General features: G+C 46.3%; 1 long non-coding RNA gene across 1 annotated transcript; it reads right to left on the reverse strand.

Moving 5' to 3' along the window:
- Nucleotides 1-616: 616 nt before the first annotated feature.
- LOC115408119 (uncharacterized) lies at nucleotides 617-8861 on the reverse strand. Its single transcript, XR_003933736.1, has 3 exons — nucleotides 8726-8861; nucleotides 5932-5946; nucleotides 617-627 (listed from the first exon to the last, which is right to left on the reverse strand). It is a non-coding gene; the product is annotated as an uncharacterized LOC115408119 (long non-coding RNA).
- Between the last annotated feature and the right edge of the window lie 6761 nt (nucleotides 8862-15622).

Consider the following 15622-nt stretch of genomic DNA (forward strand, 5'->3'; position numbering starts at 1 on the left):
TATCATGACTGACAGGTTAGAGATGGATAATGTGCCTGAAGCTTCATGTTTGCCACCGGGTGGTCTTTATTACTGTGTTTTCCGCAAAAAAAGGCACTCAGGTTAAAAGGTGCACTGTTGGCTTTTGAGAAAATTAGAGACTTTTAGCTCTGCCTTATAGTGCGGAAAATACAGTACATTCATACTTTATTACCAAGGAATAAAGTGCAAGACTTTTGGTGTTAATGTGCTGTTTATTAGTTTACATATATGATCTATCACATGATCTACCACATGACAGTTGTAGGATCACCTGAAGGATGTTTGCTTGTGTGGATTGTGCAAGAGTGAACTTTTAAAACCAAATAAATAAAATCTGAACTTAATGTAGAGTTGAGAGTGATCAGCAGCTCACTCCTCATGAGCTCCATGAAACAACTGTTCCTGCAGTCACTCCATTTGTTGGTCATTCTATAAAAGATCCTTTCCACATATCCAGTGGATGCTGGGATGTTCAGGATGTGGCTGATGATAGACAGCATGTTCATCAGCTCAGCTTCTTGAAAGCGAGCCACCCACCTGGCAGCCACACCTTTGGACTTCATTCAGCTTCAGCATCTTCTTAGAGCCTCTTGAGAATGAGTTTTGCTGTGGAGCATTCATCATAAAGTTCATCCATGTTGACTTTATGGATGAGGCTGAGCTTGGTGGTCACCCTCTCAATGTCAAAGAATCAGTCAGATAACTTCTCGAGACAAGCCAACAGTGACTTTACCTCCTGGGTATCATGAACCTGGATTTTCTTCAGCTCTTGGTCAGTACTTCAGATCTCCCCCACCTTGGTTTCTCCACTTTGTAGTTCTCTCTGCCAAAGAAAGTTCGAACCTGTGAACAAGTCTGATGTGATAAGTTGCTGTGCTTTTAGGGTTCTTGAGTCTTTGTCTGGTGGACATTAAATAGACATTGAATAGACACTGTGCATTTGTTTGATGCATTCAATGCGATTTCATGTAAACAAATGGAGGATTCGCTATTGACATATCCAAGTAAAAAGGTTTTGCTGCAGTTCGCCCACTTCCAGCTCTTTCTTGGGCAGGTCACTGGTACTGAGACCATAGTGGACAAAACAACTCTTCAGGTCAGTGGATTTTCTTTATTGTTAAGACTGAAATAAAAATCATCAGAAGCCACACAACACAATCTATCGGGAACTGCTTTCCTCTGCTGCTGTTTTTGTTTTCCAGCAGTTGAAATTGGCTCCACACATTCGCAACCCTTAGAAGGACCAAACAGATTAGATGATGGATGGATGAATGTTTTCATGTGTAATTCACCCACTGCCATGTCCAGGGGCCTCACCTATGAAACTCTGCAGGAAAATCTGACAATAATTGTGTGTGGGAACGCAACGCAAACTTCTGTCCGCAAAAAAAATTCAGGAGTCAAAAAAAAGTCTGCCGCACAGCTGTTCACAATTTCCAAGTCATGGTTTCAAATCCTGCGGAGAACGTGACGTGGCCGACCCCACCCACAATCCCGCTCCAACTCCACCCCTTGGCACCATATATGGGTATGTAAATGAACTCATGAATGAAATTTGGGTATATTAGATGGTGCAGTGCACGTGCAGAGCCTGCAGATAAACGCGGATCAGGCGGATGAAGTGTTGAAAAATTAAGATTTCAATTACATTCTGGCGGGTTGCGGTTGAAGCACTCAAATAAAAAAAAAAAAAGGCAACATTTTAAATCTTATTGCAAACATAATGAAATGAACGAAAACGATAGAAAAACACTTTTTGATGAGCCAAAAGCAAAAGTGTGCATAATCACGGCATTTACAATTTAATCGCTCATTCAGCAGAGTAAGGGCGATCAGCATCTCGCTGCAAGTGCAGAACACAAGTGTCGGCCGGCAGGTGAGACGCTGCATGCAGGTGGTGGTTCTGCCGCTGTGGAGGTTTGAGGTGATGCTGCCCGCCCCTTATTGGTGAGGTGGAGAGTCGGTCTTCTGTCCTTTTTGGAGGACACAGCAGTGGAGGGACAAACAGAGACACGTTGAGTGGGAGCAGGTGCCAGAGCCCTCGGGCCACTACTGCTGAAGTGAAAAAAAGTGGTCCGACTTGAAGGTGAGTTGTCATAATTCATAGTGTCTTAACATTGCAGAAACACCTTAAAAAAACAAACAAAAAAAACAAAAACTTAACATAAAAATGTAGTGGAAATTGGTTGAACAATATGATTGTGCATCCATGCATTATCAGAATTGTTTTGCCTCTGGAGTCAGCAGGATTTAATGCGCTGTAGCACATAGAGGCTGTGAACCCGGGATGATTCGGGGTTCGGAAGTCAGATATGGCCATGGCAAAATAGCAAACATTTTTGGTGTCAATTTACCATTTAACTGAGCAACAATTTGAAGTGTGTATCATAAGAAAAATTATGTCATTACAAGTGACAGTCGGTATTTGTAAGTGCAGAAACAAAGATATTGTGCATGTTTTTATTCCGTGATGTGTTTGATTGCTCCCTTTGAACGATTGATTTAGCGTTTATTTTAGAAGATGTGGAAAGGTGAGGGTACAGGATGGAAACATTCCAAAGCGCACTGAACGTGACTTCCTTAAAGTGTCTCCCCTCATGTGCAATCATCACCACTCACTGTCTGTCTTAAATGTATATTTAAATTATATCGAACTTATGTCTGTTATTTATTTCATTATATCTGTCTTAGATCTTGGGGTAAATTAAGTTTGATTTATATCTGTCGGCTTCTATCTATTATTTAATTATATGTGTCTTCGATTTGTATTTCGTTATATTTAATTTAACTTGAATAATTAGTTGTGTCGGTCAGTATATTCCTGTTATGCAATTACAATTATAATTGAATGGAACATTGTCCAGCCTTCTCTCATCCTCAAGGCTGTGTTTTGTCTGCACTTCTTTACACTCTATATACTAATGACTGTTGTAATAGGGACAAACAGACTGATTATAAAGTATGCTGACGACTCTGTTATTGTCAGCCTGCTCCATGATGAGGAGGTCAGCCACGGCCAGGTACTTGATGATTTTGTATCGTGGTGCAAAGATTTCTACTTGCAGATCAGCGTTCCTAAAACAAAGGAAGTCTGTATTGACTTTAGACGTACGACTCAGGTTCCTCATCGCAGTGTCACAGTCAGTCGAGACGGACTCTGGAGGATTATGGAAAAATTTGGCTGCCCAAGCACCTTCATAGCCATGGTCCGCCAACTCCATGATGGCATGACGGCCCGTGTTCTGGATGACGGTGAACTATCCAATGCCTTCCCGGTGACCAACGGTGTCAAACAGGGCTGTGTTTTGGCCCCGACACTGTTTAGCATGGTGTTCTCGGCAATGCTGACTGACGCCTTCAGAGACTCCAAGCCTGGCATCAACATCAAGTACAGGTCTGACGGGAAGCTATTCAACCTGAGGAGACTGCAGGCTGTCACAAAAGTGAAGGAGACTGCTCTCAGAGAATTCCTCTTCGCCGACGACTGTGCCCTTAATGCCAGTGACGAGCATGAAATGCAAGCTGAGATGGACAGCTTTTCCGCAGCCTGCAGCAACTTTGGCTTTACCATCAGCACCAAGAAAACTGAGGTGATGTTTCAGCCAGCTCCAGGCAACCAATACCACGAACCACAGATTTCTGTGAATGGACAGACTCTCCAGGCGGTTGAAACCTTCACCTACCTCGGCAGCACCCTCTCTCGCACAGCCACCATTGATGCCGAGATTAACAACAGAATCTCCAAGGCAAGCAGTGCTTTTGGGAGACTGAGGGAGAAAGTCTGGGAGAGGAGGGGAATCAGCCTTGAGACCAAACTGAAAGTCTACCGAGCAGTCATCCTCACCACCCTGCTCTACGGCTCGGAAATCTGGACTGCGTACAGGCGACATGAAAAACAGCTTGATCGCTTCCACCTCAGATGCCTCAGAAACCTCCTCCACATCGGCTGGCAGGACAAACTCCCCAACACGGAAGTCCTGAAGCAGGCAAACCTCCCCAGCATCACCACCATCATGCGCAAGGCCCAACTCAGGTGGGCTGGCCACGTCACCCGAATGCCAGACGACCGCATTCCTAAGCAACTCCTCCATGGAGAACTCTGTCTGGGTAAACGCACAGTTGGGGGGCAGAGAAAACGGTATAAGGACAGCCTCAAGGTCTCGCTAAAAGACTTCAACATCAGCACTGAATCCTGGGAATCACTTGCACCCCACAAACCCGGCTGGCGCCAACTTATCAGCAAAGGAGCCAATGCAGCAGAGGAGCGCAGGACCCTCCAAGCCGAGCAGAAGAGAGCAGCACGCAAATCCAAAGACACGAGTACCAACAGCACAGCGCCTACCCACTACTGTCCGACCTGTGGGCGAGGCTTCCTTGCCCGGATCGGCCTCATCAGCCACCTCCGGACACATCGTTAGCAGCTCCACCTCATAACAGATGTCATGGTCATCTTCGACTACGAAGGACGAACATATCATCGCAGTGTCGTTCACAATCAGGGAGTGGAATTGGTGAGCAGCTACAAATATCTGGGCACTATAATAGATAACTCGCTCAAATTTGATGAGAACTGTGACATGCCCTGTAAAAAGGATCAGCAGCACCTATTTTGTTTGAGGAAGCTCACCAAATTCCAGGTAGACAGAAGCCTGATGAAAATGTTTTATTGTGCCTTTATTGAGTCTGTTTTTTCCTTTTGTATCACGTGTTGGTACAGTAACCTTGCTGTCAATGACAAAAACACCCAAGGGAAAACTGTGCACATTGCCTCCAAAGTAGCTGGGGCGAAGTTCGGCAGCCTGGAGGAAATTTATAACATTCAGCTGCTTAAGAAAGCCAAGTCCATTCACAGAGACAAAACGCACCCTCTGCATCAGGAGTATAAGCTTCTTCCCTCTGGCCTCCGCTTTACTGTTCCTCTAGCGACTAGGGCTGCCACGATTGGTCGATTAATCACGATTATGTCAACTATTAAAATCATCGACGACTAATTTAATAGTCGACGAGTCGGTTTTTTTTTTTTTTTTATTGTTTTTGTCTCAAAACTGCTGCGGCACCTTCCACTGCCACGTCTGCCTTTCTGTATTTGACACACATGCGCAGTCCTGTTAGCCGCGACGACACCAGACTGGTGTCGTGGCTACCCGGCAGCAGCGGAGCTCAAAAGTGTGGGAGCATGACAAGAAAACCTCAGAGAAAAGTGTGCAATGCAGCTGTCTGCCAGATAGAACTTGCCTTCCATGGCAGCACAACTGCGATACATGAGCAGCTGAAACAGAAGCACATCGTGGCTCGTGACGATGATTGACCGTCGTCTCGGTAAGCTAATAATATTAGCATAGAGGGCTAACTTTCTATTTACTCATAGCTGTCAACGTTAACATTAGCGGTGACGATTTTATTCATTAGCTGCCTTTAGCACACATATTTCATGTTTTCTGTAACATTATGACAGTGATGTGTTTTAATAAGAAGTGATGTCGCACTAATGTTTTCTAGCGTTATGTTTCAGAGCCTCCACCCCATTGGAACGGATTTTCTCTGCAGCAGAACAATTGCTCCCAAAAGAGAGCAAGCCCGTCTCCAACACATGTAGAAATGCTGACTTTCTTGGCTGTGAACCAGAGCCCTGTGTAGTTTGGGATTATGTAGAGTCAGAGTGTAATAAAGTTGTATACAGTTGAGCACTGAACACAAAATGCACTTTTGTTTTGAGTCAGTGAGACGAAAACTTCAATAATTCCTTGGTTGCTTGATGCCAAACACAAATTAAGTAAAAAATTAACATTAAGGATTAATTTTTGTGTTGTTTAGGCAAGTGCCTTTTCCTTATTTTACTCAAGTATTTGCACTTTATGGTACACAGTTAAACAAGTGTTTGTTGCATATTTCAATAAAGGTTTCATGAACTATCATCTGAATTGTCTTTATTTTTAGTTAGAATATACCTTAAATACCTAAAAGCTGAAATTTAATTGTGGCTATATAAGAGCAGCTTCATGGTGGTGCAATAAACTATGTTTTATTTTAATTTATATATGATGCGAATAGTCGACTAATCTAAAAAATAATCGGTGATTAGTCGACTACCAAAATAATCATTTGTGGCAGCCCTACTAGCTACTAAAAACAGATATAAATTTTCCTTTGTGCCTCTCTCCAGCCGCGCTTTAAACGCCGAGAAGAAGAGGAAGTAATAACACCTTTACCGACTTCTGTGCTTTTTACTATGCAACTGCTGTATATTTGCTGACAGTAGTCTGTCATTTCTTAATTACCGGTCTGGAATGTTTTGCACAGCTTGGTTTGATGGGTCCACCTTGCTGATCTGCTTTTTATTTGTACTGGAACTAGCTATGCACCAAGGTCTGTAATGCTCATGTTGTCATGTATATTTATGTTATGTCTGAATGTGAAGCTACTGCAAACTGAATCGCCCTGAAAGGGACAAATGAATAAAATGAACTGAACTGAATTGAACTGAAATAAAAAAAAAAAGAAGCTTTCTACAGTCCATCCACTTCCAGCATGTCACTGGTACTGATGCCCTGCTGGACACCTTTCTTATAGTTCTGAGCTTAAAGTTAAGTCATTTAGGGGGGGGCGAGGGGGCGTGGCAAGATGGCGCCACTGTGTACCGGCAGCTGTGTACCGGCAGCCGTCTACCCGCTCTTCTTAAACTGCTAGTTGTTGCTGCTTTATTTTGTATTTTGTGCCAGGATATCTCTGCTTTGCTAGTGTATAATCGCCAGGCACTCATTGATCTGAGCCGATCTTATGGGGTCTGGCGAAGCCGCAATTTTGAGGATCAAACGTCCAAACCTCCTCCTCACCTGGCCTTAGTACCAGCTAACCTGCTGCGCTCACCTGTCTCAACGTGGAAAAAGAGGACCAGGAAGCGCGGAAAACGCGGAGGCGTTCTCGTCAGAATCAGGGCATGCTGGAGATCTACTTGGGGATTACCCCTCTCCTCTGTACGCCTGGATGCCCTGCGCTCCAAGGAGCGTACGGATTGCGGTGGCTTCAGCCTGTGGCTCCCGCGCGCCTGGACCCTGGCCTCCGGCACCTGCCGCTAGCAGCGTCACTGCACAAGCGCCTCGCCAAGCACTGCGCCGTGGATTTTGGATCTCTCCGGCCGCTGAGCTGAACCTCTCCACGGGACTGCGAGGATGTGACTCTGCGCCTGGGCCTGCTGAATGCTAGATCGCTAGCCAACAAAACATTTATTCTCAACGATCTCTTCACGTCGCAGAAGTTGGATTTTATGTTGCTCACGGAGACCTGGCTGCAAGTCGGTGAGTCGACCCCGTTCTCCGAACTTTTACCTCCTGATTGCTTTTATCTCAACTCACCCCAGACCACGGGTAGAGGTGGAGGACTGGCAACCGTGTACAGATCCAACTATAACTGTCGGCAGGAACCGGCAGATTCATTCTCCAGCTTTGAGCTTCAGACATTTGTGATAAACTTTGATACCCCAGTCATGTGCGCGTTGGTGTATCGGCCCCCAAAGTTTAACAAAGATTTTATTCAGGATTTTACAGACTTTCTATCAGGCTTGTCCCTGAACTTTGATCAGTTTTTAATCGTTGGGGATTTTAATATTCATGTCTGCTGTGAATCCAGACCTCTGGCCAAAGACTTCTTAAATCTGATCGATTCTTTTAACCTGACACAGTCGGTGTCGGGCTCTACGCACGTCAAAGGGCACACCCTGGACTTGGTGCTGTCCCATGGTCTTAATGTAAGCATGATTGATATTTGTGAAACGCACATTTTGGATCACTCTGTGATACTATTTGCGGTGACGCTGTCTCAGTGCGTGGTCTCTCCGCGCGCTCCAGCTCGTCGGTTGCGCACAATTAATTCCCAGACAGCCTCCTCGTTTGCTGACACTTTCAGTGAAATATATCACTCTGACATGCAAAATCTCTCTTTGGATGAATTTCTTTTACATTTTCATAGCACTTGCACGAACGTTTTAGACGCGGTAGCTCCTTTTAGGCTAAAACGCCATAAGCCCAATGCGCAACCCTGGTTAAATGAAGCGACGCACAACCTCAGACGCGTATGTAGGCACGCTGAACGGCAATGGAAGAAGGACCGTCTACAAGTCTCCATGCAAATACTAAGGGACATGTTCACAAACCCCAGTTGCTTTTCAACACGCTGAAATCTGTTGTAAACCCGTGTGATAAAATCATTCCTGCGCCCTCAGAAACCCTTTGTGAAAATTTCCTGTAATTTTTCACAAACAAAATTTCTGCTCTCAGATTAGCTTCTTCGTCCGTAGAGAACCCACTGGCTCCATCAGTCTGTCATTCCAGCTTTGACTGTTTTGAACCTGTGTCTCTAACTGAACTGACTAAAATAGTTCAGCAGCTGAAACCCTCTTCTTGTCCTCTGGACATCGTTCCAAGTCGCTTGTTTAAGGATGTGTTTGATTGCATTAGTCCTTGTATTCTGCAAATGGTGAATGTCTCTTTAATGTCTGGATGTTTTCCGTCATCACTGAAACATGGTGTTATACAGACACTCATCAAAAAGGTGAACCTGGATCCAAATGTGTTGTCTAACTTTAGACCTATCTCAAAGCTGCCCTTTGTATCCAAAGTTTTGGAGAAAGCCGCCTATAACCAACTGCAGACTTACCTTGATTTAAACAAAATTGGAGAAAAGTTCCAATCAGGGTTCAAACTGCGACACAGCACTGAAACTGCCCTTTTAAAAGTTTTTAACGACCTTCTTTTAACTGTTGATGCAGGAAGATCTGCTGTCCTTCTGCTTTTAGACTTGTCCGCCGCTTTTGATACTGTGGATCACAGCATCCTTCTGTCCCGCCTGAAGACTCATGTAGGCATCAAGGGTACAGCACTAAATTGGTTTCAATCCTATCTCTCTGACCGAAGCTTCTCTGTAAATCTGGGCCAATACTCATCCTCTGTGTCTTCCCTGAATTATGGCGTTCCCCAGGGTTCAATACTAGCACCTGTCCTATTCGCTTTGTACATGCTCCCTTTGGGGTTTATCTTTAAAAAGCATAAAGTCTGCTTTCATTGCTTTGCAGATGACATCCAGGTTTATTTACCTGTTACGGCCAGTGACTGTCAGTCTGCAGTAAGAACACTGCAGGACTGTCTCAGTGATGTCCAGACATGGATGAGTGCTAACTTCCTGAACCTAAACAAGGATAAAACTGAGATTTTGGTGTTTGGGCCCAATAATCCCCTGCAAGGACATGACAGTGTTATTGGTCCTCTGTCCTCCTTCTGCCGTCCTTTTGTGAGAAACTTGGGGGTGATGGTCGACCCTTTGTTTAAATTTGACAAACACATCAGCTCTGTCATCAAGACCAGCTTTTTCCATTTGAGGACTCTGTCCAAAATCAGATCTTATCTTCCCCTGGCTGATTTTGAAAGAGTGATCCATGCTTTTATAACTTCTCGTTTGGATTATTGTAATGCGTTGTATGTTGGGCTGGACCAGGGCGCCCTGCAGCGCCTGCAAAGTGTTCAGAATGCTGCAGCCCGGCTCCTGACTAAAACAAAGAAGCGGGAGCACATCACCCCTGTGCTGTGCACTTTACACTGGCTGCCTGTCCGCTTCGGAGTGGAATTTAAAGTTTTATTAATCACTTTTAAGTGTTTGCACTCCTTGGGCCCCCCATACCTGACTGATATGTTGCAGCCCTACATGCCAACCAGAGACTTGAGGTCAGCCGACCAGCTCCGGTTGGTTGTCCCGAAAGCCAGGCTCAAAACCAGGGGTGACAGAGCCTTCTCTGTAGCTGCGCCCACCCTCTGGAACAGCCTCCCCCTAGATGTCAGGTCCTCCGAGTCTGTGGGACAGTTTAAATCCAGACTGAAAACACACCTCTTCTCGAAGGCTTTTTAAACACTAGCGAAACCGGAGTATATTCTTGGTGTCTTATTTGTCTTATCTGTGTTTTTTAATATCTTTAGGTGAGCCTGTTATTTTATTTAGTTATTTTATCTTTTTCTTTTTACTTCTCTATTGCTGTGCAGCACTTTGGTCAACGGAAGTTGTTTTTTAATAAAATTGAATTGAATTGAATTGAATTGAATTGAATTTCCAAAATGGCACTCACTAAAATATGTGTGAAATGAAAGACTTGACATCAGTGTGATGTTGAAGGATATTTCCATACTTCAAAACTTTAAAGTTATAGAAATGCAACATCAGAATCAGATCATTTTTATTGTCATTACATGAAACAAGAAAATTAAAACATCAATACAAAAACATTTGTGAAAAAAAAAACATATAATCATCCAAAGAGATCCATCAAACGTGAATGATCTGATGTGTCCTGAGTTTAGTGCGTAAGACTAAATAGATATGGAAGTTATCAAATAAGGTCACTTACCCCATAAAATAACTTTCCTGGAAGGGAAACAAAGGGTTAGATCTTGTTCTATGAGTGTAAAACATGACCACATCAGGTGATTTTTATGATTGTTTTTCTGTCATATCAAGATTAGTCTTTAGACTGTTCCTCTGAAGTGTGTTATTGCTGAGGCCAAAATATCATAAACACCTCTTGGTATGAAGCTTAAGGCCTTTACAAGCTTTAAGAATTTAGTTAAAGCCCAAAAGATGTCAATAAAAGCTGTGATCAAAATCAAATCAAATCAAATCAAATCAAATCAAACTTTTCTTGTAGAGCACTTTCACATTCATGAAAAACAACACAAAGTGCTAAACAGTAAAAACAGACCACCCTCTCTCTGTTCCTCTGCCCTGCCCCCCCCATCCCCACCCCCCACCCCCACCCCCTCCAGAAGGCAAACCAAACCAGCCATGGTGACCTTCAAAGCCTAGCCTGAAAATGCTCTCAACTAGGGCTGCACGATTTTGACAAAAAACCCAATTGCGATTTTTCTGACCAATAACGCGATTGTGAGTCGATTTGTGATTTTCACATTTTATTCTTTCAAATGCAGGAAACAGCTAAAATTATGATCGAAAAAAATCCTTGTTACTTTTACATGGTCTTGCTCAAGTTGACAGACAATAACCTAATGTAAACTAAATTGACAAAGCATCCGGCAGCGGCAGCCAAGACACTACCATGCATGTCTGCATCATGTTTGAAAAAAAATTACGAGTGTGTTGTTTTAATGAAATAACAAAATAATCAATACCCAGTGCTGTCCAAATTGTAATTCAGTACTGGTTTTGCTTGCAAAGTAGACAACAGTTTTCAACGTGACATAAATGGAAATTAAAAACCAGAACCGCAAATAGGCACCACTGTGAAACCAACTTCAACTACAAAAAAAAAAAAAAAAAAAAAAAACAACTCGCCAGCCTCTAAAGATAAAGGGTAAAGAAAAGATTTATCCTTATTGCTGTAATATTCTTAGATCACAATCAGTTCAGTAATCCTACCCTGGGCCATCTTCCCTCACATTATTGGGCTTGCGCTTCATGTTTTCCTGGAGAGAGATGAGCGCATCGACATGCGCTGGATGAAGGCGGGAGCGCTGTTGGGCGATCGGGTGAGAGAGAGAATAACCTACGACTTGTCGACGTTTGTGTTAATGCCCTATTGTGTAGTGGTGAGTCTTCAGGTGTTGGTACAAATTAGACGTGTTCCCTCTGGATCTGGCTGCTGCACGGTGACACAATCGACATTTGGCTCGCTTTTGCTCCACGTTTTTTTCAACCCCAAAGTAAGTCTAAACAACTGAACTACAGTTCTTTTTTGATTCCAGCTGCTCGGCACCCTCTTCTGTTGCCATCTCAGCCATTTTCACACTGTGAATGAGTCACACTGAAAACTTTTTGCTCCTCATGACACCGCAAAGCACACGCACAGGGTTTCTTGTTAGCAACCTGACGGTAGTTAGCTGCAGCAGTGCAGTGCATACATACTTGCTTAATATTGTCATTTCTTATTGGCCGGTGGCCCGGAACGCGAGACTTGAACATTTTGATTAGCGGATAGGTCTGTCACTCAAATGCCTTGAAAAACCTCAGCCCTGTGCGGTGAGGTTACCGCAGTAGTTGAAACCTCAGTTTCGATGAGGTGTCAGTTAATCATGCAGCCCTACTCTCAACCAAATGCAAGACTGCTTTGCCTGCACAGAATGGAGCATTTTCAAAGATCAGGACCTGGACACACACACCGAGTCTGTTCTCTTCTACATCAGGACCTGTGCAGAGAATGTCACAGAGGACAGACACATCCGGGTCTTTCCAAACAGAAAACCCTGGATGACAAAGGAAGTCCAGACCCTGATCAGAGCTCGTGACTCAGCCTACAGGACGGGGGACAGAGGTCTCTACAGCACTGCCAGAGGTGACCTGAGGATGGGCATCAAGCCAAGGAGTCCTACAGGAGGAAAATGGAGGGATACCTGACGGACAACAACCAGCGTCAGATGTGGAGGGGCATCCAGGCCCTTACCAACTGCAAAGGCAAACCACCTCCCACATCCTCCAGCAGCATCAGCAGCACACTGACAGAGGAGCTGAACAGTTTCTTTGCCCAGTTCGAGACCACCACTTCCTCTCATGCGCAGTCAGCCCCCACCCCCCCACCGGTTTCAACACCTTTCCTCTCTCTCTCCAGGAGTATGAGGTGAGGAAAATCCTGAGAGCAGTGAACCACAGGAAAGTTGCTGGTCCTGATGGTATCCCAGGGGCAGAGATTAAAGCATGTGCAGACCAACTGACAGGGGTCCTCACCAGACTTTTCAACCTCTCCCTGACACATGTCACTGTTCCCACATGTCTGAAGGCCTCCACCATCGTCCCCATCCCCAGAAAAACAACCATAGACAACCTAAATGATTACAGAACCATCGCTATGATGTCTGTCGTCATGAAGTGCTTTGAGCGATCAGTCTCCCAGCACATCAGAGACTGCCTCTCTCCCTCCCTCGACCCTCACCAGTTTGCCTACAGGCCAAACAGGTCTACAGAGGACGACATCACCATCACACTCCACACAGCGCTGAGCCACCTGGAGAACAAGAACAGCTATGTGAGAATGCTCTTTGTGGAGAACAGCTCAGCGTTCAACACCATCATCCTCACCACCAAACTGCAAGAACTACACATCCTCATCACGGGAGACCCCTCATACCCTGCCCGATTCCCTGTTTGACCTTCTCCCGTCTGGGAGACGCTACAGGTCAATAAAATCACACACTAGCAGACTGACAAACAGCTTCTTCCCCTGGGTCATACGCACTGCAAACACCCACAGATACAGAGACATACACTCACTCATGAACAGTTTCCCATAATTCCCCCCCCCCCCCCCCCAGGCTTTAAACAGCCTGTGCCTTCGTGGGGCATGAGCACCACTCAAATGTTTAAACTGTTATTTATTTATTATTCTTGCATTTTGCGGATGCCATCCATCCATCCATTTTCTACCGCTTATCCGGGGCCGGTTCGCGGGGGCAGCAGTCTCAGCAGTTATGCCCAAACTTCCCTGTCCACAGACACTTCCTCCGGCACCTCTGGGAGGATCCCAAGGCGTTCCCAGGCCAGCCGAGAGACATAGTCTCTCCAGCGTGTTCTAGGTCTTCCCTGGGGTCTCCTCCCAGTGGGACATGCCCTAAACACCTCCCAGGGAGGCATCCAGGAGGCATCCTAAACAGACGCCCGAGCCACCTCAGCTGGCCCCTCTCGATTTGGAGGAGTAGCGGCTTTACTCCGAGCTCCTCCCTGGTGACTGAGCTCCTCACCCTATCTCTAAGTGAGCGCCCAGCCACCTTACGGAGGCAACTCATTTCAGCCGCTTGTATCCGGGATCTTGTCCTTTCGGTCATGACCCAAAGCTCATGAACATAAGTGAGGGTGGGAACGTAGATTGACCAGTAAATCGAGAGCTCCACCTTTCGGCTCAGCTCCTTCTTCACCACGACGGACTGATACAACGACCGCATCACTGCAGCCGCTGCACCGATCCGCCTGTTAATCTCACGCTCCATCTGTCCCCCACTCGTGAACAAGACCCCGAGGTATTTAAATTCCTCCACTTGGGCCAGAGTCTCTCCACCAACCTGGAGGGGGCAAACCACCTTCTTGCGGTCGAGGACCATGGCCTCGGATTTGGAGGTGCTGATAATCATCCCTGTTGCTTCACACTTGGTTGCGAACCACCCCAGTGCATGCTGTAGGTCCGGGTTTGATGAAGCCAACAGGACAACATCATCTGCAAAAAGAAAAGATGAAATCCTGTGGTTCCCGAACCGGACCCCCTCCGGCCCCTGGCTGCACCTAGAAATTCTGTCCATAAAGATTATGAACAGAACCGGTGACAAAGGGCAGTCCTGCCGGAGTCCAACATGCACCGGGAACAGGTCCGACTTACTGCCGGCAATGTGGACCAGACTCCTACTCCGGTCATACAGAGACTGGACGGCCTTTAACAAGGGGCTCCGGACTTTGTATTCCTGTACCACCCCCCACAAGACACCACAAGGGACGCGGTCGAATGCCTTCTCCAAGTCCACAAAACACATGTGGGCTGGTTGGGCGAACTCCCACGAACCCTTGAGCACCCTATGGAGGGTATAGAGCTGGTCCACTGTTCCGCGACCAGGACGAAAACCGCATTGTTCCTCCTGGATCCGAGGTTCGGCTATCGGTCAAATCCTCCTCTCCAGTACCCTGGACAAGACTTTCCCAGGGAGGCTGAGGAGTGTGATCCCCCTATAGTTGGAGCACACCCTCCGGTCCCCCTTTTTAAACAGGGGGACCACCACCCCAGTCTTCCAATCCAGAGGTACCGTCCCCGACCGCCACACGATGTTGCAGAGACGTGTCAACCAAGACAGTCCCTGCACATCCAGAGACTTGAGATACTCAGGGCAAATCTCATCCAACCCCGGTGCCTTGCCACTGAGGAGCTTACCAACCACCTCGGTGACTTCAGCTTGGGTGATGGATGAGTCCACCTCTGAGACCTCAGCCTCTGCTTCCTCCACGGAAGACGGGATTGAGGAGGTCCTCGAAGTATTCCTTCCACCGTCCAACAATATCCCCAGTTGAGGTCAGCAGCTCCCCACCTCCACTGTAAACAGTGTTGGCAGAGACCTGCTTTCCCCTCCTGAGGTGCCAGACGGTTTGCCAGAATTTTTTTCGAGGCCGACCGACAGTCCTCCTCCATGGCCTCCCCGAATTCCTCCCAGACCCGAGTTTTTGCCTCCACAACCACTCGGGCTGCAGTTCGCTTGGCCTGGCGGTACCTGTCAGCTGCTTCGGGAGTCCCATGAGCCAACAAGGCTCGATAGGACTCCTTCTTCAGCTTGACGACAGCCCTTAATTCCGGTGCCCACCACCGGGTTCGGGGGTTGCCGCCACGACAGGCGCCGGAGACCTTACGACCACAGCTCCGAGGAGCTGCTTCGACAATGGAGGTAGAGAACATGGTGGTCCACTCGGACTCAATGTCCCCAGCCTCCCTCGGGACATGAGAGAAGCTCTCCCGGAGGTGGGAGTTGAAAACCATGCTGACAGAGGGTTCCACCAGACATTCCCAGCAGACCCTCACATCACATTTGGGTCTGCCAAGTCTGTCCGGTTTCCTCCTCTGCCAGCGAATCCAACTCATCACCAG

This window comes from Salarias fasciatus, chromosome 20, assembly GCF_902148845.1.
Source record: "Salarias fasciatus chromosome 20, fSalaFa1.1, whole genome shotgun sequence".
Lineage (NCBI taxonomy): Eukaryota > Metazoa > Chordata > Actinopteri > Blenniiformes > Blenniidae > Salarias > Salarias fasciatus.